Here is a 25,402-nt window from a genome sequence, read left to right as displayed (position 1 = left end):
GAAGAAGAATTAGGACAAATTGAGAAAAATAATACTTGGACATTAGTTCCCCAGCCTAAAGATAAAAATGTAATTGGAACCAAATGGATATTTAGAAACAAACTTAATGAAGATGGTAAGGTTGTCATAAATAAAGCAAGATTAGTGTGTAAGGGATATTCTTAGAAAGAAGGAGTTGATTACAATGAACCCTTTGCACCAGTAGCTAGAATTGAGGCAATCATATTATTCTTGGCCTTTGCAGCTCACAAGGACTACAAAGTTTATCAAATGGATATTAAATCTGCATTCTTGAATGGAGATCTTGAAGAGGAAGTCTATATTGAACAACTTGATGGATTTTCTTTAACAGATGACATTGATATGGTTTGCAAGTTAAGAAAAGCTCTGTATGGATTAAAACAAGCCCCAAGAGCTTGGTATGCAAGGTTGGATAAGTATCTTTTAAAGATTGGTTTTACTAAAGGAAATGCAGACAACAATTTATATTACAAAATAACTAATAATGACATCTTGATTATAGAAGTATTCGTTGATGATATAATCTTTGGAGGAGAAGATGGATTATGTAAGGAATTTTCTATTAAAATGCAGCAAGAATTTGAAATGTCTATGATTGGAGAAATAAAATTCTTTTTAGGATTGTAGATTTCACAAATTGACAAAGGTATATTTTTTAGTCAATCCAAGTACCTAAAAGAGTTACTAAAGAAATTTGGGATGGAGAACTCCAAACCGGTAAGCACACCTATGACTACAAATGACAAATTATCTCAAAGGGATGAATCTACACCCGTTAATCCAAATAAATACAAATCTATGATAGGATGTTTATTGTATTTGACACAAATCAAACCTAATATTATGAATGTAGAATGTATCATTTCTAGATTTCAAAGTAATCCTAGAGAAAATCATGAATCAGCAGTAAAAAGGATTTTTCGGTACTTACAAGGCACTGCAAATCTTGGATTATGGTATCCTAGAGATGAATATTTTGATCTATGTGCATACATAGATGCAAATTGGGTAGGAGATGTGGATGATAGGAAAAGCACCACTGGTGGAGCATTCTTTTTTGGAAAGAGATTAGTTTCTTGGTTGAGTAAGAAACAGAGTTGTACATCATTATCAACAGTAGAATCAGAATATGTTGCAGTAGCAACTAACTGTACAAAGGTACTATGGCTTAAGCAAATGTTGAAAGACATAAAGGTAAAACGCAAGGAACCTATTACTATATATTGTGATAACATTGCAGCAATTGATATATCTAAGAATCCGGTATTACACTCTAAAACAAAACATGTTTCTATCAAACTAAATTTTCTAAAGGAAAAAGTTGAAGAAAAGGAGATAAAACTGGTTTATGTGAATACTAAAGAACAACTTGTAGATATTTTCACAAAACCTTTGCCTAAAGAGACTTTTGAATATCTCAGAGATCAGCTTGGAGTCATACCACCACTAGTAGAGACTTAGACAGTTGATGATTGTCATCAACTGACAGAATTAAAAGACAAATCTTTTACTCTGGTTTTTGATGAGGAAGCTACTTCTCAAGGGGAGTAGTTGGTATATTGAATTGATTGGTATTTTGTATATGAACTTGATTTTTGTAGCTTTGGCATTTGATGTCAAAGGGGGAGAGATATCTATGGAAAAACACATTATCTTTTAAAGAGAGATTGGTATTGAAAACCTTTTGATAACACATGTTCCTCCCAAGGGGAGAAATTGTTGGTTTTTGGTATTTGGCATTTCTATTTTGGCACTTTGATGGTTTTTCCATCTTTTGTTGCCATCAATGCCAAAGGGGGATATTGCTGGTATTTTGGTATGGTTTTGTCATTGATGTCAACACCTACTAAAACACTAGCACCTTGGTGATCCAGCAACATTCACCGGCAAGCAAGTAACTATTGCACAGTTACCGGTATATGGTTCACCGACAGGATATATGGTTCATCGACAGGATATAATGATCATTGACACTTGGTAATATTGAAAACATCGTGTGGACACTTTGTTTTGAAGAATTAATCATTGGTATATTCATATTCACATATTTTCTTTTATCGGCAAATAGGTCCAGGGTTACATAAGGTTACACTGGCAGGTTTATCCTTTCTAGATCAGCATGGCACGCTATAAAGATGATTAATTATTGTTGTAAATGCATTAAGACGACATGTTCAATTGACTATTGCATCGGATATTATATTGTTTGTAATATGTTTTTATTATAATATCTTGAAGAGCCGACCTACTAAAATTATTCTTAGGTTATGGTATAAATGTAAGATCTTATTTGTAAGATCAAATGTGGAATGCGAGAAAAAGGATTGTGAGAAGGTATATGTGAGATTAAGTAGAGGTATACATGAAGACATCATTTGAAGGTGAAGCTAGGTTTTTGTAGAAGCATATCAACATTACACCGGTACTGAATCCAGCATATGAAGATACTATTTTGTGCAGTACATTCTTATTGGATTTAACCATCCAACTATAGTCAGTGTGACTCCCATTTTGTGATTGAGCAGTGAGCTCTAGGCTGTTGGCCTTTCTGCATGTGCAGACCCCTTTTATGTACACTTACTATCTGCAATAGTATCATCTGATTGTGGGTAAGGTTTCCCACTGTGGTTTTTCCCCTTACAAGGTTCCCACATACAAATATTGGTGTTATGTGTTATGGATGACTTTTGTTTCTGTTTCATGCATTAATCTTTACCGGTATAACAATTTACTATTAACACTATCTACCGGCATACTTAACTGGTTTACCAGTACTAAGCATTAAGTTGGTTAAGAGTTTTTGGTTTGAATTTATTTGATAACTAATTCACCCCCCCTCTCAGTTGTCTCTTCGACCTAACATAACTCTCGGTCAGCCTAATCCACCTACCTTGGGAAAAGATGAAGAAAATAATTGCAAAGCAAGAGAAGCACTTTTGAGCGCATTAACAGATCAGTAAATCATGAGATTATTAGATAGATCAACTGCTAAAGCTATTTGGGATCATTTGGAAACACTGAATGAGGGAGATTCCACAGTCAAAATTGCAAAACTTGAAAGCTTCCAGGTCAGGTATGAAAATCTGAAAATGGAAGAAGATGAAAGGATTTTTGCTTTTATGGAAAGAGTTAATGAAATTGTTTTGGGTATTAAATGTTGTGGAGGAACCTTAAGTGAAGATGATATTATTTCAAAAAATTAAAGAGGATTGCCACCGCCATATAAAATGAAGGTTACTACTATAAATGAGTTAAGAACAATGCCTAATATATCAGTAACTAGGGATACATTGACTAGAAAACTTTCAGCTTTTGAAATTGAGGAATTTGGTCCTATTGCTACTATAAAGACAGATTTATCTTTTAAGGCATCAACATCATTTGCACCACCATTTGACAAGTCTGATTGGAAAGCCTTTTATGCAAGAGAACTTGAGAAAAGTAGGAGAGAAAATGAAGAACTTGAAGCACTATTTGCAAGAAAAATGCCTAAAGGTCCAGTAGGAAGTAAGTATGAAGGTAAAGCACCCTTTAAATGCTTTAACTGTAATAAGATTGGTCATATGGCTTTTAGATGCCCTGATAGACATGCTAGACTAAGAGAAGAAGCTAGAAGAACATACAAGCCTAACCCTAAATATCAGAGATACAAATTTAAGAAGAATAAAGACAATCTTGTTATCTTGCCGATGAAGGAATGACTGATGATTCTGATGAGGATACGGTAGACAATGGACGGGTTTTTGTTTCTATAACAGAAGATCAACCAACACCTACTATTCAATCAATAGAGCAGGCCTTGGCAACTAAAGTTGAAGTAAAGGATGAATGGATCATTGATTCAGGATGCTCACATCATATGACTAGAGATAAAAGTAAATTCTTTAACTTTTAGGAATATAATGGAGGCTTAGTGAGATTTGGAGATGATAAAGCTTGTTTGATCAAAGGTAAAGATACAATATCTCTTTATGGTAAGCATAATACTGACAATGTTTATTATGTTGAAGGTTTAAAGCATAATCTTTTGAGTGTTGGTCAATTAATTGAAAAAGGATTTCAGTTACAATTAAAAAATGGAAAATGCAAAATCATGAATAGAACTGGTTTGGAAATTGCAACCGGTAATCAAACTAGAGGTAATATCTTTCATTTGAATAACAGTGAAAAGACATGCTTGATTGCACATATTGATGAAAGTTGGCTATGGCATAAGAGACTCTGTCATGTAAATTTTGATTGCATGGTAAAAGTCAGTACTACTAAGGCAGTTAGGGATTTACCTAAAATTGTCAAACCTCACAATACAATATGTAAGGAATGTCAATTTGGTAAAAAAGTTAGAGCTACTTTTAAAAGTATTCCAAAAAAATCAAATAATGCTCTTGACTTAATTCATACTGATTTATGTGGTCCAGCTAGAACTAAAAGTTTGCAAGGTGATAGATATTTCATGCTAATCATTGATGACTACTCTAGAATGTGTTGGGTTACTTTTCTCAAAGAAAAATCAGAAGCACTTGGAAAGTTCAAACTATTCAAAGAAATGGTAGAGAATGAAACCGGTAAGAAAATCAAATGTCTGAGATCTGATCAAGGAGGAGAATTTACATCTAAGGAATTTAATACATTCTGTGAAGTGAATGGAATCAGAAGACAGTTATCAGCACCCATTACACCACAGCAGAATAGAGTTGTTGAAAGGAAAAATAGAACTATCTTGGATGCAGCAAGAAGTATGTTATCAGAAGCAAATCTACCACATGTGTATTGGAAAGAGGCAGTAGGTACAACGGTCTATACATTCAACAAAGTTCCCATCAAAGGTGAAACCGGTAAGACCCCTCATGAACTATGGTTTGGTATTACTCCTACTCTTAAATATTTCAGAATATTTGGAAGTAAATGCTATATTAGAAGGGATGAATATATTGGCAAATTTGATCCTAGAAGTGATGAAGGAATATTTCTTAGTTATTCATCTAAGAGAAAGACATATAGATGTTTTAACAAAAGATTGCAGTAAATTGTTGAGAGTACAAATGTGAAGATTGATGAACAATTCAGAAAAAATTCAAGGTACATAGATTCTAAACCGGTAGAAGAGATTCTAACAAATGAACCTACATTGAACCTACCAGTATAGAATGAAGATCTAGTTACACCGGTATCATCTGAAAATTCCACAGTAACTGAGGAATAACAACAAACGAAGACATCCTGGTATGTAAGACTGAATCACTCTGAAGATTAGATAATTGGAAATAAGTATAAAGGAGTTATGACCAGAGGAAGACTGGCAAATGAAGAGGTATGTCTTATTTCTGAAATTGAACCATCATCTGTTAATGAGGCATGTGAAGATAAACATTGGATTAAAGCTATGGAAGAAGAATTAGAGCAAATTAAGAAGAATAAAACTTGGACATTAGTTCCCCAGCCTAAAGACAAAAATGTGATTGGAATAAAGTGGGTATTCAGAAACAAAATTAATGAAGATGGTAAGGTTATCAGAAATAAAGCAAGACTAGTGTGTAAACGATATTCTCATAAAGAAGGAATTGATTATAATGAAACCTTTGCACTGGTAGCTAGAATTGAGGCAGTCAGATTATTTTTAGCTTTTGCAGCACACAAGAACTACAAAGTATATCAAATGGATATTAAATGTGAATTTCTGAATGGAGATCTTGAAGAAGAAGTTTACATTGAACAACCTGATGGATTTTCTTTGACAGATAACAAAGATATGGTTTGCAAGTTAAGGAAAGCTTTGTATGGATTGAAGCAAGCTCCAAGAGCTTGGTATGCAAGATTGGATAAGTATCTTTTGAAGATTGGTTTTTCTAAAGGTAATGCTGACAACAACTTATATTATAAAGTGACAAATGATGACATTTTGGTTATAGAAGTTTTTGTTGATGATATAATCTTTGGAGGAGAAGATGGATTATGTAAAGAATTTTCTATTGAAATGCAACAAGAATTTGAAATGTCTATGATTGGAGAAATAAAATTCTTTTTAGGATTGCAGATGTCACAGACTGATAAAGGTATATTCTTGAGTCAATCCAAGTACTTGAAGGAGTTATTAAAGAAATTTGGGATGGAGAACTCTAAACTAGTAAGCACACCTATGACTACAAATGACAAATTATCACTAAGGGATGAATCTACACATGTTAATCCAACTAGATACAAATCTTTGATAGGAGGTTTATTGTATTTGACACAAACAAGGTCTGATATCATGAATGCAGTATGTATTATTTCAAGATTTCAGAGTAATCCTAGAGAAAATCATGAATCAACAGTAAAAAGGATTTTCTGATACTTGCAAGGCACTACAAATCTTGGATTATGGTATCCTAGAGATGAAAACTTTGAATTATGTGCATACACAGATGAAAATTGGGTAGGAGATGTGGATGATAGAAAAAGCACCACCGATGAAGCATTTTTTCTTGGAAGCAGATTAATTTCTTGGTTGAGTAAGAAACAAAGTTGTACATCTTTATCAACAGCTGAATCAGAATATGTTGCAGAAGCAACTAACTGTACACAAGTATTATGGCTTAAGAAAATGTTGAAGGATATAAAGGTAAAATGCAAGGAACCTATTACTATCTATTGTGATAACACTATAGCAATTAATATATCTAAGAATCTGGTACTACATTCTAAAACCAAACATGTTTCTATCAAACTGAATTTTGTAAGGGAAAATGTTCAAGCAAAGGAAATAAAATTGGTTTATGTGAATACTAAAGAGCAGATTGCAGATATCTTTACTAAACCTCTGCCTAAGGAGACTTTTGAATATCTCAGAGATCGGCTTGGGGTCATACCCCCACCGATAGAGACTTAGGAAGTTGATGATTGTCATCAACCCGCAAAATTAACAAAGAAATCTTTTATTCTGGCCTTGATGGGAAGCTACTTCTCAGGGGGAGTAGTTGGTATACTAAATTGATTGGTATTTTGTATATGAACTTGGCTTGGTAAGAACTTTGGCATTTGATGTCAAAGGGGGAGAGATTGGTATGGAAAAACACAAGGAAAACACATGTTGCTCCCAGGGGGAGAGATTGTTGAGATTATTACTTTCTGTATCTGTATTTTGATTTCTAGTTATGATCTCTTTTTGGAGATTGTTAGTTCTTGGTATTTGGCATTTCTTTTTTGGCACTTTGATAGTTTTTCCATCTTGTGTTGCCATCAATGCCAAAGGGGGAGATTGTTGGTATTTTGGTATGGTTTTGTCATTGATGTCAACACCTACTAAACACTTATCAACTCTAGTACTTTGGAGAATCAACAACATTCACTGGCAAGCAAGTGACTCATGCACAGTCACTGGTATCTGGTACATCGGCAAGATATGATGATCATCGGAACTTGGAATGATATGGAAAATACTTGGTTATGTCGAAGACATCATGTGGACACTTTGTCTTGGAGTTTTGTTTATTGGCATATTAGCATTTGCATATTTGTTGTTACCGACAAATAGGTCCAGGTTACACCGATAGGTTTATCTTTTCTGGATCAGCACGACACACTATGGAGATGATTAATTATTGTTGTAAATGCATTAAGATGACATGTTGAATCAGTTATTGCATTAGATATTGTATTATTTGTAAAATGTTTTTATTGTAATATCTTGTAGAGCCAACCTACTAAAATTGGTCTTAGAGTATGGTATAAATGTAAGATCTTATTTGTAAGATCAAGTGTGGAATGTGAAAAGGATTGTGTGAAGGTATATGCGAGAATAAGCAGAGATATACACGTAGACATCATTTGAAGGTTAAAGGAGGGTTTTTGTGAAGACAATCAGAACTACATTGGTACTGAATCCAACATAGAAAGATGCTAACTTCAGCAGTACATTCTTATTGGATTTAACCATCCAATTGTAGTCAGTGTGACTCTTATTTTGTGTTTGAGCAATGAGCTCTAGGCGCTTGGCCTTTCTGCATGTGCAGACCTCATTTGTATACACTTACTATCTGCAGTAGTATCATCTGATTGTGGGTAAGGTTTCCCACAGTGGTTTTTCCCCTTACAGTGTTTCCACGTACAAATATTGGTGTTATGTGTTTTGGATGTTATTATCTTTCTATTTCATGCATTAATCTTTACCGGTACTGCAATTAACTGATAACTATCTACCAGTATAAAAGACTGGTTTATCGGTATTATGTATTAAGTTGGTTAAGTTGTTTTTGGTTTGAATTTATTAGACAACTGATTCACCCCCCCCCGCCCTCCCCCTTAGTTGCCTCTGAGACCTAACATATACTGACCTTGTACCTTCATTCTTAGTTGCTTCATGTGATGGTTGATAATGTCTGATCTTTGAAAGTTGTGGACCCCATTTAAGACTGACCTATATGATTTCGAGTGTATCCTCTTTTGTTTAAGACAAGATAGTGATCACTTGGTATGGATATGATATTGTTGATAAGACAGTTTGATTAGTTGATTGCAGATGTTTGACTAGGTAGTCGTATCCTTTGTTAACTTCATGTGAAGCGTTTGTTGGATATCTGTTAGGGTATTTGATTCTTGCGAGACAATTTATTGCAAGTTTTTTTATTGATTTTTGATTGTTTAGTTCTTTTCCAAGAGATTTTTTGATGTTTTTGGATTATGTGGATCGATATTTGAATGTTTTTTATTTTTCCAAGACATTTTCCAGATGTTTTTGTATTTCTCAAATGATGTTATGTGAACTTTTTTGGTATTTTCACTGCTCTTTTCGAATGTTTTGGATTTTTTGAAGGATTTTCCAATGTTTTTGGATTTTTATGTGTTTCACATATTTGAATGTTTTTGATTGATTTTTTAAGGACTTTTTATTATTTTGTTTGGATTTTTTCAGTTATGCCCCTAGTGTGGAAACCTATATGATATGATGATCTACAAAAGGCACATGGAGATAATGAATTTTCCACATGACCTATATTAATGCAAGATGCATGATGAAGATGCCTTTCCTATTTGAACAAGGATGACTGTGTTTGTTTGGCATTTTGTAATAGACCAATTCAAAATCGAGGTAAAAAACATTTAGTAGATAAGCGATCAATCAATCCCTAAGGTCCCTTGGAACATCCAAATTATCACACTTAGTGACTAGGATTTACAAATGGAGACACGGAAAACTTCCCCATTGATTCTTGAAACTTTGATCTTCTTTTGCCCATGTGTGTGCAGATGAGTTAATTCCCTCTCTTGTATTCACTAAAGATCCTTAGCATCCTCTATGACTAGCTACATGGATTATCCTAACTTCAAAAGCATCCCAAATAGAGCCTTGCTGCCAGCAAGCTTTTAGAGATTCGACGAGGTTATAGACTGTAATTTCTCAAATACTTCTCCATTTCTAGCAGGAGTTCATAGCCCTGATGGAGTTACTTGCATGTTCCCATAGTCAAGCTTTTTGTCGCACTCTGTATGTGTGATATTTCGATTATATATCATTTCTCTTTTTCTTTGAGATGAATATTTGGCATAGCTCTTTTTCTTTTTATTTTCTTGCCTTGACTTTGTATGTAATGAAACCTACTTGGGTGTGACAATTACAGTGGTGCTGAAATAGAATTTTAGATTTTTCAGTAGTCATATGATCAACTAGGTGTCTGGAATGAGTTAGAGATTTTCTTAATGTGTTTTGAGATACAACAATTGATAGATTTTGGGTTAACAAGTCTCAAATAGTGAAATCACTACCCAATCATAAGTAAAGTGTCATCATAGGGTAATGTTGAAAATAATGACCTTAGGACCTCAAATATTTCATGTCTGAATATCTAAGAAAGGAGATGACCCTTGTTTCTCTTGAATGCAAATAGATGACAAACTTGGACAGTTGTCTTGTTTTATTGGTGCTGCTATATGAAAATGTAGAAAGTTATGTTATAAAAATTGTGAATATGATGTGCTTTGAATAAAATGAGATGCAATGCAGAAAGTAAAACCTAAACTAACCCAGCCCTTAGGTATAATATCATTTAAGGTGCATGTTGTTCATAGGGTCAGAGAGTTTTGTGTAGGTAGTTCATTGGTCTTTGTTTGAAGAGTTGAATAAAGATGTCTTTTCCAATAGGATATAAAGACTCAACTAAGTTTACATGTTCAACATCTCCAATGTTCATTTTATTAGTTTCTGGATTTTGTAGATCATTAGATAGAAATCCATCTCTAAAACCCATGAATTCAGCTATAGCCTTATCATTTTCAAAGCAATCCAACTATGGTAGATTCTCTTGCCCCCAGTCTTTCAAGTGTGGGTACATGAGCCAAATAGATTCTAGTTCTGAAGTTGTGACATGAGTGGGTGTTATGCTTGTTTCTATTGATGCACTTGAAGAGGATGATGAAGTCAACCAAGTGTTGATCTTATTAGCTGCTGTTATGCTTGTTTTTGTCACTACATTAGTATTTTATGATGGCACACATACAATTGTTGACAAGTTGCTCTGTGTAGTATGATATGGATTGGTGATTTCATTGATAAGGGGTTCACAAACAACTTATGTAGAGGGATTGGGATCATTAGGAGAAATGGTAAATTCATTTGAGAAGGAATATTGTGAATAAAATGGAGGATTATGACATAAAGATGAAGGGATGGAGGGACCTTAATCAGGATTTGGAGAAGTAATGGGATCTTGTTTAGGACATGAAGGTACATGAATACTTTGATCTTGTCTTGGAAAGGGATTATTATGAAGGATAGAAGGGATGTCTCAATCTTGTTTAGGAGGTGGATGTTGAATGGGACTTGAAATGACACTTTGTTCTTGAGATGGAAGGGTTTGATTATGAATGGAATAGAAAAGAGTGAGGGGATCATCATAAGATTCTTGGTCGGTGGGATCTTGATAAAAAATTGGGTAAGATGAAAGAGTTATTTCTTGATCTTCATTTGTTTTAGGATTCATTTCTTCTCATTTTGGATCATCCTCTTGAAACGGGGAAGGAGTTTGGAAATGCATGGGAGATTCTTGGAAGGTTTCAACATTTTGACTTGATGAGGAAGGATTTTGAATGAGAGTCTCTAAATCATGACTTAAATTAGATTGGATTTATACGATGGATAGCGATTAGGAGGTTGTTTTATTAGATAGAGATGGCATGGATTGGTCTTGTGTGATTTCAGGGGATGACGAAATGGTGGATAGATATGGTTGATTTGGGATTTGGTTGAAAGGGATTTGATTTTGGTTGAAAGGAGTATGATTTTGGGTGAAAGAGGTTTAATTTTGGTTGAATGAGGTTTGATTTGGACTTTGATTGAAAGGGTTTTGATTTTGGTTGAAAGAGGTTTGAATGTTGGGTTGGTGTGAATTTTGATTTGGACTTTGGTTGAAAGGGATTTGATTTTGGTTGAACGAGGTTTGAATGTTGGGTTGGTGTAATTTTTTATTTGGACTTTAGTTGAATGGGGTTTGATTTTAGTTGAAAGAGGTACTTTGAATGATGGGTTGGTGTGAGTTTTGATTTGGACTTTGGTTAAATGGGGTTTGATTTTGGTTAAAAGAGGTACTTTGAATGTTGGGTTGATATGATTGGTATGATGGATATAGTGGGTTGAAAGAAAAAGAAGGTTTACATGACTCTAATGTTGGTTGAACTGAGGTAGGAACAATTTTGTTGAAGAATGAAGGTTGGCATGTTTGAATGGTCTCACAATAAGAAGAAGGTTGGCCTGATATTGATTCCCTCATGGTCATCACTTCTCTCATCATGTTTTCTAACCAGCCCCTATGGTTGTTAGGACTAGTCATGTCTATCACTTGTTGTTGCAAAGTCTTGATCTATTGAGTTAAGGTTTCTATGGATGACGATGGAATAGGAATGGAAGGGATGAATCTTCCACCTTCCCTATGAAATGTATAATGTCAATCCATGATGTTTTCTTGATTCATTTGGACCTAGGATCACAACATGTAAGATATTTTCTCCATTTCTCTGAATGTGACGATGTTTGATTTATTGAACTTGACCAACTTGTTTGAGTTGAGGTTGAGTTTGATCGATCCTCTGATTGTGTTTTGGATGTTTGGGGTATGACTTTATAGGATGATTATACAAATGATGACGGGCTAAGATAGACGTATATGAGGTCTAGACAAGGACTTATATGAGGATGATAATGAGGATGTAAATGAGGACTATGCAAGGGTTTATGCGAGGACTATGGACGATAATAAGGGCGTAAATGAAGACTATGCAAGGACTATATGAGGACTAAGGATGTAAATGAGGACTATGTAATGACTACCTATGGTCACAAGTGTGTATTTCTTTAAGTTTGTGGGACTATCTGACGTTTCAAAAGGACTTTGTTTACAGTAATTCTATGTGTAGGACAAGTTTTGTGGTTTTCCAAGTCTAAGAACAATTGTTTGGAGGTAGATATAGCTGACTGAACTAGTTTTCAAACAATCTCAAAGAATTCAGAGATAGGTAGGATATGGCCTGAAATAGCCCAAATAACTGACTCAATACTGGTCTGATTCAACAATACATAAAAAAGACACATAAGACAATCTTAGGCTGGAAATTGGAAACCATTTAAATGAGGCCCTTACAATAAAATACTAAAAAAAAAAATGAATAGATAGAGAGTCTGGCATCACTGGCTCCACTCTACAACACACAATTCTTGGGCGTGCCAGTCTCTCTTACCCCGAATATCTGAAGATCTTATAATCAAGAGATTTATGTATCATAATGAAAGGTACATGAGGGGTATCAATGGGGTACAATCCACACTCCCAGAATCACTGAATGTAGGGTTTTGGGCTACTAAGTTGGTTCTTATTGTAAAATTTTGAGGGGTCCTAATCCAACAATGGATTCTTAGAGCAATCCACTTAAGACTGCAGTTGAGCTTATTGGTGTAGGGAAGGCCCCCACATATGTCAAATTCACTCAACACTCGAGCCACCTAACCAGTATATTTATATAGCGGCTCAAAAAGCATGCTCGAGAGTACGTTGGGAGAGATGATATCCCCAACGCATCCCAATTCTAAGTACCTCTGTGGGGTGATGCCAAAGATACCCCTCTCTATGTGAAATAAAATAAAATTAAGTGTCGTTGACACCTCCTTCCTTTCTCCCAAGACCCTAAAGGCGAGGGGAAAGTTAGTTAATGCAATAGTAGGTCCACCCCAAACACAATAAAAGTTATTTCCCTTAAGAAAATTAAATTTTATTTAATCTATGTGCAATGTGATTCACATTCATTTTAAAGCCCAAATTGAGGTGTTCAAAACGCATGTGCATGTCAATTTTAAACACCAAACTGAAATGTGAAGGCATGCATGTCAATTTTAACCATTGTTGATTTTAAGCCCAAATTGAAGTGTTATACATGCATGCCAATTTTAACCATTGTTGATTTTAAGCCCAAGTTGAAGTGTTATACATGCATGTCAATTTTAACCATTGTTGATTTTAAGCTCAAATTAAAGTGTTATACGTGCATACCAATTTTAACCATTGTTGATTTTAAGCACCAAAAAATGAAGTGTGAGAGCATGAGTGCAATTAATCTAATACTAATCTGATCCTTCCTATAAATTCGCCATAGGATGCAAACAGATGATTAGTAGTAAAATTAAATCAACAGAAAATAGAGAACCCAAAATTAATAGAAACGAATTTGCGTGATGATACCAGCACGATTGTGTGACCCAAAATAGGTGATTGCGTAATTATGTCAAATCAATTGGGTGATCCTGATAGAGCGAATGTCTGCTCCTACCAGGTCAATTGCATGATGATAACAAGGCAATTGCGCGAAACACAGGCAGATAACACAAAAAATAAAAAATTGAAGCTAAATCTGATCAGAAACCTGCAAAATAGATTGTGAGGCTCTAGCTAGGTCTCTCATCATCCATTCAATGTTAACCAAATCATATTTCACCCGATATGAGAGAAATAAGTTGTTGTATCTATCAATGGTTGTTTGGTCTTCCCAATCTTGTATTTACTTTTCTTCTTTGTGAATTCTCTGATAACATCTGGCCTATCTTTTTTTCTCCTTTGTCCTTCTGGCACCTGAAATCCTGAATTGTACCTTACATGCCATAAACTGTTATAACAAAAACATGCAATAAAAATAATTTGTTTCAAATTTACTCAATTTCATGCAGAATTACACAAATCAGAGAACAGAAAGGAAATAAGAATAAAAATAATAGAACAACAATTTTCCTAACAAATGCATAATAATCTTAGAGCGAATTTCTGATCCTGAGAAATCGATTGCATGATCCTGAAAGGTCGATTGTGTGACCCTGAAAGGTCGATTGCGTGACCCCGAAAGGTTGATTGCATACTGATGCAACCGTGAATGCATGACAAAGAGTTCTTTTTTGAAATCCGTGTAAAACTTGCAAAAAAGGAATAAATCTGTACGATCTGCAAAAATAACACAAAATATAGAGAAGTTTAATTAGTTGTTCACGTCGGGTTCACCAAAATGTCGCATGTAAGAGAATTCATCTTTAAAGCATCAATTAAAATTCAATGTGAAATCACAAATCCCTATCTAATCAAATAATTCAAACAAACAGACAATGAAATAACACAATCAAATCAAAATAGGAATTATAAAGTAATTCAATCAAAACTCCCTATTGTGTGACTCTGTATAACTTACATTGTTCTTATCCTCTCTATGGTATGGTGGCTCTCAGATATTGCACTAGCAACCTGCAATTGACCCAAAGATTCAAAGTTCGTGATTGTTGAAAATGGAAATTGAATGCTCAATTTATAGATTATTGGAGAAGATTGATTGAAAGGTGGAACAAATTGATCAAGAGGTGGAACTCAGGTGAGCTCATGTGAAAATTGATAGTTGAACTGTTGATTTAGAGGTGAAACTGAACAAATTGAATAGATTAATTGAGTCAACTGATTGAGAAAAAGCTACCCAAAGGAAGAAAAATAATGATTGGAGGAAATTAAGAAGATGACAAAGCTAACTAGAAGATGAAAATAGAGATTGGAGAGATAAATGATTTAATTAATTAATTGGTTGAATTAATTAATTTAGCATGTGCTTGCACTTTAACTTAGATTTTCAATTTAATCTTTGCATGAAATTTAATTCAAATAATTGAATTTATTTTAAATTCAATTTAGTATTTGAATATATTTAGAACTTGACTTTGATTTTCAATTTGATTTTTGAAATCATGCACATGTAATTGAATTTGGAAGAAATTAGAAGAATTTGAAATTAAATAAAATTAGAATTTGGGGATTTGGAATTGAAGAATTAATTAGCTAATCAAATAATTTAAAGAAACTATTTAATTATTTAGAAATAGACTTTAATTAAATAATAAATATTATTTAAATTAAAAGATTAAATCACAATAAATTAAATAATAAATATTTAATTAATATTTAGAAAAGGGTTGAATGATTAATTGATTAGAGATAGAAATTGAAAATTAATTTATTTAAATAATTAAGATTATTTAAATTGGGGAATTAATCAGAATTAATTAAATAATAAATATTTAAGTAACATTAGAAAATGGTTAAAATGATTAAATGATGAAACAATAAAAAATAGAATAATTAGTAAGATGATGAGGAAATATGAAATTACAAGAATAGGATTAATTAACTTAATTAAATAATGAAAGATTTATTTAATCAATTAGAGGAATAATTAGTACAAGATCAATGAGACATTTGTAGGTGTCTACAGTAAGTCAGGTCATAAGACCAATGACTGTAGAAACAAACCGGTTAGTCAAAGGAAGAGTTTCACCTTTGATGGTTATTGCCATAATTGTCATAAGTATGGCCACACTTCTTATGAGTGTAGATCTCAATCTAGTAGTATGCCAAATGGAAGACGATTTACTAGACATTGCTTCTCATCCAATAAGTTTGGACATAGATTTGAAGAATGTAGGTTCAAGACAAATATATCAAGATCATCGTTCAAACCGGTTAGTCCTATCAAAAGGATTAATCAATTGAATGCCACATGTTTCATGTGTGGTAGTCTTGGTCATGTTGCTAAAAACTGCAGAATGAGAATGGGTTAGAGAAACAATTTAGGACCATGGAGGACAACTGATATGTCATGCTTTAATTGCCATAAGATCAACCACTTAGCTAGAGAATGCAAGAGCCGATCCTACAACCGGTCTATAGACAAGAACCGTTTTAGCAAGAAGAAAGAGCAAAATGACCTAAAAGGAAAGAAGACAACTGAAGAAATAAGAGATGAAATGAAAAAGACATGGATCAAGAAGGATGAAGGAAAAGAAGGATAAGGACATTCTAAAACCAAGTCATCATCCATCAGTGATGACAGTTCCACTTGTAACTAGGCATATGATGCCCAGGGGAGCACATATGGTAAGATTACTCTTGAATCCCCTCAACAATTGTAAGGATGTGTTTATCTACATAATCAAGTGATGCATAAAATTTGGTCTAAAAGTTCTTAATTCAAGTTTGTCCTATGAGTTTTTATTTTTATTTTTTTGTTGAATAGGCAACAAATTGTTGAAGTCAAATCGGTGTACTTTAAGTTGTGAGTTTCAAATATGACTGTTGGATCCTAGCATTGGGAAATCTCCATGGATAAATAAGGAAATGTTAGCACATTCTCATTTACAATAACTTCTTGTGAACTTTCTTGAGCTCCTGTGCGATCAAAGGCGATTTGAAATTTTCCAAAGCTTTGTTTGTGCAGAAAATTCAAGCAGAGCGATAGCAGTGTTTGGTATTCCCTAGGGAAGGGTTTTCAACCGTGTCTAATAAAATCTTGTTTGAAGGTCATCATGGTAGCATCGTTATCGACTCTTGTGTTGGTTGAAGCTATCAAGGAACCCCAACCCGAGTTCAAGCTACACCCGATGAAAGTCGGTGAAATTGACAAGACCGATGCTTTATCATTTGTGCCCTCTAGTATATTCTTGGTAGAAGATATTCACTCCTACATTCATTGCAAGATCAAAGAACTTGGAGATAAGTTCATTCAAAATGAGTTTAATGGGTTCTGTGACAATGATAAATTGAAAGAAAAATTTATATCTCTGAAGACAAAGGGTTTGGCTAATGTTGTTGACTTTCCTGATCAGTTTCATGGTGACTGAGTTAGATATGTATTGAACAGGGTTCATGATCAATTTTTGTGGCTAGAAAGTAATGCACTAATCAAGATCATAAAGGATGTGATTTGAAGAGTGACAGAGTTTGGTGCAACCTGTGATCATTAACCCTAAGAACGATTTCATCAACAAAAGTTACCTGGTTAACTGAATCTTGATGTGATAGTAGAGCAATGATAATCACCCATATTGAGGATGCCGAAGTAAGATTTGCCTTTGCAATGTTGGGATATAGGGTTTATCAATCAAGCCAAATGAATAGTGTGCTGAGCAGTGTCATCCATGCTGGATACCAAATTATCAAAGAGAATGCAACATATGATATATGTGAGATAATTTAAAGTCAATTCATGGTGAAAATGGAAAGAATAAAGAAGGATAAGAAGAAGTCTTTCAAATATGGCTCTCTACTGGTATTTATATTTTTCTATGTGCAAAAATATTTTCCCAGTAAGGGTAGTGTAGTATGGTCATAGGAGAAGCCTATCATGGTTCAGATAGGTGAAATTATTAGGGATCTAGGAAATACATTTGGGGAAGCAATGTGGGGATATTTTAAGGAATTCCAAATTAGGATGCACAATAGAGAGAATTCCAACCGGAATAGTGCAGAAATACAAAGATAACAATTTTTTTCTTGTAGACACAGATTGTTGTATTATTCAAGTAGTTCAACCCAAAACTTTTTGGGTTCCACCTATGGGCTATGAGGTTGTAGCAGATCTTTGTTAAAATTCATATCAATATGCTTTTGTCTAAACCGGTAGACTCGAAGGCAAAAAGGTTTGGAACATATGAGGAGGCAAGCTCTAAAGTTAAACAGGAACTTCAAGTGCCTATCATAAAAAGAAAAGTAAAGAAAATTATTGATACCCTTGATAAGAAATATGGAGGTGAAGCATCCAGTACCACTACCTCCACTAGTGTGAGTGTGCAAATAGAGGTCACACCTGATAAATATGAAGAATCAACAAGTGGAAAGAAGAAAGTGAAAAAGACAAAATCTAAGGGGATTGCAGCAACCAAGCCTACAACATACTCAAAGGAAATAGATCTAAGTACTCTGGTATCTTCTCTAAGTAAAGATACACTAGTAGGAGTGACTTACACCAGAAAGAAAAAGAGTGATCCAAAGCCTAAAAAGGATGAGAAAGAAGGTGATATCACATACACCTTATCAGATGTGGAAATAAAGGAGGTTAGAAGAAGTGGGAGGGAAAAAGCTCCAACAATTGATGAGTTGGTGCATGGGATCAAAGAGTTTGGAGGTTTGGCTGGTGTTGGAAGGAGATATTCCATCAGTAATGAAGAAGACAAAAGGAAACTTGAGGAAGCCCTGATTTGGAACTTGCACAATTTTTCTAGGACTCCTAGTGAGTTATATGAGATTATCCCGTTAGACCTGCTAGATCACATTGAAGGAAGATGGAAGAAAACTCTCTCTACTAAAAAGGAACTCAAAATAAAAGCACTCATGGAAGTGCAACATGACTTAGACCTTGAACAAGCTTCATTGGTGGCTAAAGAATGCATTCAATATTTCAAAATAAGGAATGGAACTGGGAGAGTGGTAGTAGGAGAAGTGGGAGGAGTACATGTTGAAGGTGTTTCCTTGTGGAAGAAAATTATGAACCAGCAAAAGAAAATTGAAGAAGAAATTGAAAAAGAAACAAAATAGGACAAAGGTGCAGTTGTCCTTGTCAAAGGAAAAGCCAAGGAAAAAGACTCCACTAAAGATTTTGATACTTTCTCAATTGAGGACATAACAGGAAATGTTGTGTCAGACATCTTCAATCTAACAAAGGGTATCAAACAACCGGTTCATACTTCATCGGTGAAGGAAGCTTATAAAACTAAGCTTTCTAGTCAAGATGAGGTGTTAGTTGAAGACATTCCTTATGAGGATACACCTCACAGAACCCTATTGACACCAAATTCTAATCCCTCTCAAGAAGGAAAAGTGGAAGAAAAGAAGACAGAGGAAGAGAAGAGAGCAGAGGAAGGAAATGAGGAAGAGAAGAAAACATAGGAAGGAAAAGAGGAAGAAAAGAAAGCAGAAGGAAAAGAGGAAGAAAAGAGAATAGAGGAAGGAAATGAGGAAGAAAAGAGAACAAAGAAAGGAAATGACGAAGAGAAGAAAACAGAGGGAGGAGAAGAGGAAGAGAAGAAAGAAGAATAAGGAAAAGAGGAAGAGAAGAAAATAAAGGATAACACAGTAGTGATGGATACCCCTCCGACAAAGAGGAAATTAAACTTAGACAATGAAAGTGAAAATAAAAAGGTAAGAATCATCACAACAACTAGCTCAAAAGTTGAGACTTTAGAAATGGAAGAAGGAACAAAGGAGGAAGAAGAAGGTGACTCGGTCATTGATATAAAGAAAATGATCCCCAAACAGTTGATGAAAGTCTCAAAAAAACTGAGAATCCAAGCTAAAAAGGTAAAACTAGGAGAGAAGAAAAAGAAGGCAAGAATCCTCACTTCTGCCAAAACAATTCTCTCTGATCTCATCCCAGACATTGCAGTTGATGATACTACACCCATTATTGATCACTTGGATACTCTAGTTAAAGTAATCAATTTAGAGGCAACCGATCTAGAGAAGGTTGTAGTAAGGCAATATGAAACAAAGTGAGAGATAACCTAATGGAGCAGATAATAGTTGGAAAAGTTGCTCTTTCCACTTGAACAAAAGAAGTTATGACCATACTGCAGCAATTTGGTCAACTACTGATCAAATCTTCAAACATTCCTATTTTAATCAAAGACTTAGAAGATAAAATAAATCAGATTCAAAAGGAGATTCAAGATCTGGTAAGCTCATTTTATCCCCTTAGCAATTCAACATCAACCTTTACAAGAAACGTCAAAATGCTCAATCATAAAATCAGAAGGTTGAAAGATGAAGAAGACAAAAGAAGTCTCAATTTGTTAGAGCTCCAATACTTTAGCACCAATTATTGATTTCATGCAACTGAACATTAATGAAGTTGGCTACCTAATACATGCACCTGACTATAAGACAATTGATGATATGGAGGTTTTCATTGTAGTTTTACATGGCCACTTCATGACCATGAAACAAATTCAATCTTCATGGGAATATTCCTTGAAAGTGGCTCAAGAAAATCTTAAAGAGATTTTTTCTTTATTTTGACAAATTTTCTTGTGAATAGTCTTTTCCATTGATGGCAAAAAGGGGGAATTTTGGAATCTTGTCAGGAACAGAGGCCAGGGCCAGAGTTGGCACAATTTTGTAGCAGTTTGTAGTATCTGCGACCAATGCCAAAGGGGGATTTTGTTGCCATTCTTATACTATTTTGTATGACCGGTAAATAGTATGGTTGTCATTGTTGGCAAGATCATCTCCATAGTCTTCACAGTCCATCGGTAGTAAGTAGACCAACAAGTAGCGAGTAGACCGGCAAGCGGTGAGTAGATCAACATAGTCCATTGATAGTGAGTACACCGGCAAGCAATGAGTAGACTAACAAGTGTTGAGTAGATTGGCACATTCCATCGGTAGTGCGTAGATCGTCAAGCAGTGAGTAGATCGGCAAATAGTAAGAAGATCGAGTAGCGGTGAGTAGATCGGCATAGAAGAGGTTCATCGGCTAAGAAAAGAACATACCGGTATACAAAAGGAAATCGAGTAGATAGGTTTTAATCTATACACCGAAAGAGTTGGTAACTGACAAACTAGTAGTGTTCTGTTACAACCAGCTAAATTGGGAGTCTTCTCTCATTCAACTAATGGACTTATCGGCATGTTCGAATATGTTGATAGAGATTCCTGCATGATTTTAGAGGCATAATTTAATGCCTGACAACAGAATTTTGAAAGGTATGCTTTGGAGGGAAAGTTGGTGATAGACTAAAAGGGTCTATAAATACACATATCTCATTATTGAGATGGTTTTTGTCAAGGTGGTTGAAGATTATGTGAAATTAGACACAGGGGGAGTTTAAGAGACTACAGAGCCGAATGACAAAAGACCGGTAGAATGGAGGTTTATAGAGTGGAGACTCAAGTGACATAGGACCAACACTGTGATATTCAAGGGTCAATAAATCGACAAAAGGCAAAATTGATAATGCACTCAAGAGATCAGAGTTGTGTAGAACAAAAACAACCAATGCAGATCTAGTGTGATTCTTCAGTGTGATCTCACCAGGCTAACGAGTAGTAGTTTTAGCAGATCATCCATGTGTTGCTTTCTAACAACCCCAATCTAAATCCCTTAACTTGGTAGACTTTAACAGGTCCCATTGTAAAAATCCCTTAACTAGGTAACATCTTGATTGATGTTCTAAGTCCTTTAACTAGGCTACCTTTAATAGGGTAAAGGCACTAACCAACCTTGTTCAAAATCCCTTAACTGTGTGGCACCTAACAGTGTCTTTGTAATCTCCTAATAGGGATGGCTCTTAACCGAGCGTAGTCTATAAGAGTACACATTTTGTGAGTTCCTACGCACATCGTGGTTTTCTCCCTATTGGGTTTCCATGAGATAAATTTGTGTGTCATTGTGTATCTTTTCATGTAGGCTTAATCTTTTGCAATTAAATGTTTGCATTGGTGTATGGTTAATTAGTTCAAACTTAAAGTAAAAGTTTCAATTAGCTAAAATTGGTAATGTACTTATTCACCCCTCCCCTCTCAGTTCAGTTGGGACTAACAATTCTTATTTCCCATTCCATATATGATCTACAATGAGATCTTACATCTATATATATAAACCCTTGATCATAAACAACTAGGTCTAATTAGATCAACCAGAACCTAGTATAGGTCCACACACTACAACAATGATCTCCATCCACCAAGTCTCAAACATGATCACCATCAGCATCCTAAATCTCCACCAAAAGCTGCACCAACACCACTTATGAAATTCATCAAAGATCTTCATCAAAAGCTCTGCCGATGAAACCCTCACCGGAACCAAAAACTAAGCTTCTAAGCAAACATGGTAGCATCCTATCACTAGACCAAAACCAACTTACTGAATATGATCATGAGTATCATGATCAAGCTAATTTCATAACCAAATCATACTAGAGCCTACCGGATTATGCCGGATCCAAATAAACCAGAAACCACTCAACCTACCAGTACCAGAAGGGTGTTGGTAAGCATCCAAACAATTGGTGTTGGCATCAATGATAAAACATCAATGCAACACATAACCAATTCCACCAAATGGCCAACAACAACAAGAAATTTTCTACCAAATTTTTTTTATGAGCACGTTCCATATACCAGAGTCAACAACCTCCATCCTTAGGGAGGTACCTTTAGGTTTTTGAGAAAAGAATGGAATGTTACAAGCTAGGGTTGTTGTTGCACCAAAGGATTGACCTGTAAATGCCCGATAATACCACTAGACTTATAGAATACATAGGAGGCTGTTAAGTCATGTTGCCAATCCCCGTGAGGGAAGCTAGCCCACTACCAACATTCCTCCTCCCAGCCTCACTCGCCATGGCCTACATGATTCAAACCTATGACCAAGCTCTGATGCCACTTGTTACAAGATAGAGTTGTAATTGCACCAAAAGATTGACTTGTCAATGCCCGATACAACCACTAAACTTATAGAATCCACAGGAGGCTGTTAAGCCATGTCGCGAATCATCGTAAGGGATGTTGGCCCACTGCCAACATTATTGTTGGTATTATGGATGTGTTGCATTAGTTTTATCATTGATATCAACACTTATCCTTCTGGAGATCTACATTGTTGATTTGGCACTATGGTTATATTGGTTTACTGTTGAACAAACACATTGTGTTCACTGGCAAGTTCAGTGACTTATGCATAGTCACCGATATATTGTTCATCCACATGTTATATGGTTCACCGACACTGATGATGACTTGTTATCATCTAGAGATCACTTTATTACATCAAATACATGGTTTGGATACTTGGTTTTGGTGTTTTGGTTATTGGTCTAATCCGATTGACATATTTTGCTATTACCAGGAGATTGGTCTAGGTTATGGACCGGTATGTGTTATCTATTCCAGATCAGCACAACACGTTATGGAGATGATTTATTGATTGGATATTTTTGTTAATGTATTGAGCCGACATGTTGTATCGCATCAAGACTTATTTGTAATTGATTTTATTGTAATATTCTTAGTGAGCCGACCTACACATTTGGTCTTAGGTTTCATATATATGTAAGATCTCATTTGTGAGATAAGACATGGGATATGTAAGGTTATGGTATGGTATGTGTGAATATTGAAGATCATATGAGAAGACAATAGAGAAGTTTTAAGGAAGGTTTGAAGGTGTTTATCAGATCTTAACCAATACTAAATCCAGCATTGGAGATGCAATTTTGAGCAGTACATTATTCTAGGATTTAACCATCGTATTGTAGTCATTGTGACTCCCAGTTGAGCAGTGTGCTCTAGGTGGTTAGCCTTTCTACATGTACAGACCCTATTTGTATACACATCCTATTTGTAGTAGTATCATCAGATTATGGGTAAGGTTTCCCACCATGGTTTTTCCCCTTATAGGGTTTCCATGTCAAAATCTTTGTGTTATGTGTTGTGGATATTGTTTCTCTTTCTGTTTCAGCATTAAGTTTCACTGGTATTGATATTAACTGTTAATTTGTTAACCAATATTAAGTATCAAGTTTGATTAAGTTATAATTTGGTTGAAATTCATTGACAACTGATTCACCCCCCCCCCCCTCTTAGTTGCCTTCTAGTTCCTAACAATTGGTATCAAAGCTAAGTCCTCTTTTTGCAGAATCCTAACAACTTGAGGAGTTCATATGGCAACTAACATTTTCAGGAAGGATAGTCCTAAACTTGAAGGAACTAACTATGGTATATGGAAGATCATAATGGAGACACATCTGAATTTCATTGGAAGAGACATATGGGAAGTTACAAAGAATGGCTATGTTGGTCCTACACCGAATCAACCTAATCCACCAACATTGGGTAAAGACCAAGAAAATGATTGCAAAGCAAGAGAAGCACTTTTGAGTGCATTATTAGATTAGCAAATCATGGGATTATCAGACCGATCTACTGCTAAAGTTATTTGGGATAAATTGGAGACATTGAATGAAGGAGATACCACTGTCAAAATTGCAAAACTGGAATGTTACTGGGTCAGGTATGAAAATTTGAAATTGGAAGAAGATGAAAGAATTTCTGCTTTTATGGAAAGAGTTAATGAAATTGTTTTAAGAATACAATGTTGTGGAGGATCCTTAAGTGAAGATGAAATTGTTTCTAAATTTTTAAGAGCTTTTCCACTGACATACAAAATGAAAGTAACTATTATGAATGAGTTGAGAATAATTCCTAATACATCAGTATCTAAAGATACATTGGTTGGAAAACTTTCAGCATTTGAGCTTGAGGAATTTGGTCCTGTTGCTACAATTAAGACATATTTAGCCTTCAGAGCATCATCATTTGTAGCATCATCATCATCATCTGACAAATATGATTGGAAAGCACTATATACAAAGGAACTTGAAGATATTAGAAAGGAAAATAAAGAACTAGAAGAACTTGAAGCACTATTTGCAAGGAAAATGCCTAATGGTCCAGTTGGAAGTAAGTATGGAGGTAAAGCACCATTTAAATGTTTTAATTGCAATAAATTTGGTCATATAGCATCTAGATGTCCCGAAAGACATGCAAGATTGAGAGAGGAAGATAAAAGAGCATATAAGCCTAACCCTGAATATCAGAGATACAAATTTAAGAAGTACAGAGATAAATCTTGTTACTATGTTGATGAAGGAGTTACTGATGATTCTCATGAAGAAGCGACAGACAATGGATGGGATTTTGTTGTAATAAAAGAAGATCAACTGGCACCTACTGTTCCACAAATAGAGTAGTTCCCGACAGCTAAAATTGAAGAAAAGGATGAATGGATCATAGGATCTGGATGTTCACATCATATGACTGGTGATAAAAGTAGATTCTTATCTTTTCAGGAATGTAGTGGAGGTCTATTAAGATTTGGCAATGATAAAGCTTGTTTAATAAAAGGAAAAGGCACTATATCTTTGGATGTTAAGCACAATAATGGCAATGTTTATTATGTTGAAGGTTTGAAGCATAATATTTTGAGTATTGGTCAATTAGTTGAAAAGGGATTTCAGTTACAATTCAAGAATGGTAAATGCAAAATCATGAACAAAACTGGA

This window comes from Cryptomeria japonica, chromosome 2, assembly GCF_030272615.1.
Source record: "Cryptomeria japonica chromosome 2, Sugi_1.0, whole genome shotgun sequence".
In the NCBI taxonomy this organism is placed as follows: Eukaryota; Viridiplantae; Streptophyta; class Pinopsida; order Cupressales; family Cupressaceae; genus Cryptomeria; species Cryptomeria japonica.
This window is presented reverse-complemented; position numbering follows the sequence as displayed.